Below are 5,244 nucleotides of genomic sequence, written 5' to 3' on the forward strand. Positions count from 1 at the left end.
GATATAAGGATCATATCAAGACCAAGTCTTCATGCATTTGAATTTTGAATTTGAATTGCTATCAAATTATCTCTTGGGTGATTCTAGAGTATAGTGGCCGATTTTATCATGCCAATCAAGGGTTAGGATAGTGGTTTAGTATTAATTAATTAAGGTGGAAAAATAGTTAAAAGAATTAGCATGCTAATCAACCAAGAATGGGTCAAAGGTGAGTTGGCAAGTTCTAGTTTGTTCTTCTAGGGGTGTGGCCGAAAATCTACAAATAAAATGAAGGGGAAATATTGCTATCTAGTTGATAATTAATAACTCTTAAAAGCCTCACTAATCCCTCAAATAACTTATTGAATAAAACCCTTAATTAAGTAACTTAAATGAGCTCATTTCCTTAAACTTCTTTTTAACTTAAATGAACTTACTTGCTAGCTAAATTAACTTCTGCAAATATTTCTCAAATCTTAAATTCTATCTCAGAACTCCAACTCCAGTTCGGCCTCAATGAAATAACTGAAATGCTAAAAATCAAGCTACTGAACTGAAATAATAAAATAATTAACTTCAAACAAATGCATTTAAAATAATCATGCAATGAAGTCAACAAAATTTTAAAAATCTAGAATTATGCATGGCTTATACGTCTACTGATTTACGGGTTCTACAAATTATGCCCGAGAAAAGACATTTTATTTGTTGAAGATAGAGCATATGTGCTGCAGCAGAAAATGAGCCATGGAGGAAATTGGTTAGTTATCCCTCTTCTTTTATAATTTTCAAAATTTCAAAAATATAGGGGGAGAACTCATTAAATTTTAATGAGTAGATTATTTTTAAATATTGAGGGGGAGAAAATTTTGTTTAAAATGTTTTGAAAATATGACTTTTTGATTCACACAAAATAGGGGAGAAACATGTTAGTTGAGTTGATTGTTTATCCAAGTTTTGTGACCATCAAGAAGGGGGAGATTGTTGGAACTTTTCAAGTTCGCAATCTTGATTTTGATGTAAACAAACATGTTATTGTGTTTCTAACATATTTACTCAAGTGTGAAGTTGTTAACACAAGAAGAAAACTGAAACCGAATTCTGCACAAACTGAATTTCTGGCAAGCTTCGGTGTTTTGATGATATCTCCCAGCTAGAGGATCCAAATGACAATCCGCCAACTTAAATAATTAGAAAACACAATTTATAACAAGTTGTATTTCACGTCAATTGGGCAAATTCGGATGTTACCATGGTCTAACAGATCGCTGCATTACTGAACTGATTGCACGAAAACAGCAATCAGTTGGGTATGAGCAGTTGCCGTATTTTGGTCATATCTCTGAGCTTGTTTAGTGAAATGAAGCGATTCAGTATGCGTTGGAAAGATAAGAAACTGATCTACAAATCATCTACATAAGTCAAATTCTGAATCGAAGCTTAAGATGCTGATAAATGACGATGGCGTTACTGCTTCTGCACAAACTGAAATCAGATAGGCTGATTTCAGCACACCAGCTGAAACTGAACTGAACCGAACCAGTCCAGCTGAAGACCAGTTGAACCAGACCAGCTGAACTGAACCGAACCAGTTGAACTGAACCAACTGAACTGAACCGAACCAGTAGCTAACCAACTGAACTGAACTGAACCAGATGCTGACCAGTTGAACTGAACGACCAGTTGAGTTGACCAATCGGGAAAATGCCCAGCAAGAGGAATTTGACCGTTGCAATTTCAGAAACAGTACAGAAACTTTCCAAACGGTCATATTCTTGTGTCTAACATATATATCATTGTTGGGGCTTATAAATACAACATCTTGAAGATCAAACAAGAGCTTTTGAAGTGAATTCAAAGCATGGGCAGTTAGCATGAAGAAACAGCTAGTTTAGAGCACAAGCCCTTGTGGGAGGATACATTTGAGATGTACTATGTAAATGATAAATTCCTCACACACAATCACTCACATATATATAAGAGAGTTGAATTTCAAAGTTTAGTTGAGTGAGTCTTGCACAAAGACAATAAACTTGTGTATGTAGTCTTTGCATACGAGACATTAAACAATATGCTGATTGTGAGATGCTGCCTACAATCTTGAGTGCTAGGAGTTCAGTTTAGGCAGTGAGTAAGTCCTAGCTGAGTGGGTTTATACAAAGAGTTGTATAAATCAAAGTATTCTAGTGAATATCCTTCCCAAGGGGAAGATGGGGTGACATATGAGCATTTGAAGTTTCCGAACATCCATAAACAAATTCGTGTCTATTTGTTTATTGCATTTACTTATCATTTTCATAGTTTTAAAGAAGCATTGTTGAAGAATTTTATGTGTTCTTCAGATACGAAAATATTGCATACCAAGTTTTTGATAAAATACTTCAACTAAAATATTTTTACTCATTCAGCTTGCATATATTTTAAATGGTTTACAAAATATTTAATCGGTTTCTAGGAAGGATTTTTCTGAGTATTTTCCGTTTGGTTTGAACACCAAACTCGATTTAATTCATCGGTGTTCCATATTTCAAGAACCGAGCTATTGTAGCTCAACGATTGTCCCCTAATCGATCCTACAATTGGTATCAGAGCAAAGGTCACGAGTTCGATTCTCATTGATTGCAAGGAGTGAAATTATTGGGAGGGAGATTGTTGGGTGTAATAATTGTCCCTGCTTAGTAGAGCGATCGAACCGTGATGCTTGAGCTGTTGTGTGGTTTAAAAGATTTGAGTTGCACCATTACCACTAGCTATAGCTTTTGGTAAAGCCACAAGCGCTCGGTCCTATAATTAGTATCAGAGCGAGTTGTTCTTGAAAGATCATTGAAACTGCTTTGATGTTTAAAATTCAAAAATTTCAGATTTTTAAACATATATATGCAAAACTGAATTTTCGTGCAGCTTGCAGCGACCGTGGGAAAAATGACATATCTCCTTGCTCGTGTGTCCAAATGACAAACCGCTTTTTGCGTTGCAAACTAGACTTGTAGAGGATTACAGCGGCATAAAATTTGCAGCCTAATTATGCACGAGAAAATACTGTTTATTTGTTGAAGATAAAGCATATGTGCTGCAGCAGAAAATGAGCCATGAAGAAAATTGGTTAGTTATCCCTTTTATTTTATAATTTTCAAAATTTCAAAAATATAGGGGGAGAACTCATTAAATTTTAATGAGTAGATTATTTTTAAATATTGTGGGGGAGAAAATTTTGTTTAAAATGTTTTGAAAATATGACTTTTAGATTCACACAAAAAGTGGGAGAAATATGTTAGTTGAGTTGATTGTTTATCCAAGTTTTGTGATCATCAAAAGTGGGAGATTGTTGGAACTTTTCAAGTTCGCAATCTTGATTTTGATGTAAACAAAACCTGTTATTGTGTTTCTAACATATTTACTCAAGTGTGAAGTTGTTAACACAAGAAGAAAACTGAAACCGAATTCTGCACAAACTGAATTTCTGGCGAGCTTCGGTGTTTTGATGATATCTCCCAGCTGGAGGATCCAAATGACAATCCGCCAACTTATATAATTAGAAAACTCAATTTAGAACAAGTTGTATTTCACGTCAATTGGGAAAATTCGGATGTTACCATGGTCTAACGGATCGCTGCATTACTGAACTGATTGCACGAAAACAGCAATCAGTTGGGTATGAGCAGTTGCCGTATTTTGGTCATATCTCTGAGCTTGTTTAGTGAAATGAAGCGATTCAGTATGCATTGGAAAGATAAAAAATTGATCTACAAATCATCTACATAAGTCAAATTCTGAATCGAAGCTTAAGATGCTGATAAATGACGATGTCGTTACTAGTTCTGCACAAACTGAAATCAGATAGGCTGATTTCAACACACCAGCTGAAACTGAATTGGACCGAACCAGTTGAACTGAACTAGTCCAGCTGAAGACCGGTTGAACCAGACCAGCTGAACTGAACCGAACCAGTTGAACTGAACCAGCTGAACTGAACCGAACCAGTAGCTAACCAACTGAACTGAATTGAACCAGATGCTGACCAGTTGAACTGAACGACCAATTGAGTTGACCAGTCGGGAAAATGCCCAGCAAGAAGAATTTGACCGTTGCAATTTCAGAAACAGTACAGAAACTTTCCAAACGGTCATATTCTTGTGTCTAACATATATATCATTGTTGGGGCTTATAAATACAACATCTTGAAGATCATACAAGAGCTTTTGAAGTGAATTCAAAGCATGGGCAGTTAGCATGAAGAAATCAGCTAGTTGAGAGCACAAGCCCTTGTGTGAGGATATATTTGAGATGTACACTGTAAATGATAAATTCCTCACACACAATCACTCACACATATACAAGAGAGTTGAACTTCAAAGTTTAGTTGAGTGAGTCTTGCACAAAGACAATAAACTTGTGTATGTAGTCTTTGCATATGAGACATTAAACAATATGCTGATTGTGAGGTGCTGCCTACAATCTTGAGTGCTAGGAGTTCAGTTTAGGCAGTGAGTAAGTCCTAGCTGAGTGGGTTTATACAATGAGTTGTATAAATCAAAGTATTCTAGTGAACATCCTTCATAAGGGGAAGAAGGGGTGACGTAGGAGCATTTGAAGTCTCCGAACATCCATGAACAAATTCGTGTCTATTTTTTTATTGCGTTTACTTATCATTTTCATAGTTTTAATCATTTTTGAAGCATTTTACGTGTTCTTCAAATAGGAAAATATTGCATACCAATTGTTTGATAAAATACTTCAACTAAAATATTTTTACTCATTCAGCTTGCATATATTTTAAATGGTTTACAAAATATTTAATCGGTTTTTACGAAGGATTATTTCGAGTATTTTCAATTTGGTTTGAATACCAAACTCGATTTAATTTATCGGTGTTTAATATTTCAAGAACCGAGCTATTGTAGCTCAACGATTACCCCCCTAATCGATCCTACCATTGGTATCAGAGCCAAGGTCACGAGTTCGATTCTCATTGATTGCAAGGAGTGAAATTATTGGGAGGGAGATTGTTGTGTGTAATAATTGTCCCTGCTTAGTAGAGCGATCGAACGGTGATGATTGAGCTGTTGTGTGGTTTAAAAGATTTGAGTTGCACCATTACCACTAGCTATAGCTTTTGGTAAAGCCGCAAGCGCTCGATCGTATAATTAGTATCAGAGCGAGTTGTTCTTGAAAGATCATTGAAACTGATTTTGATGTTTAAAATTCAAAAATTTCAGATTTTTAAACATATATATGCAAAACTGAATTTTCGCGCAGCTTGCAGCG

The sequence above is a fragment of the Primulina tabacum genome, chromosome 17 (genome assembly GCF_025594145.1).
Source record: "Primulina tabacum isolate GXHZ01 chromosome 17, ASM2559414v2, whole genome shotgun sequence".
NCBI classification, from domain to species: Eukaryota; Viridiplantae; Streptophyta; class Magnoliopsida; order Lamiales; family Gesneriaceae; genus Primulina; species Primulina tabacum.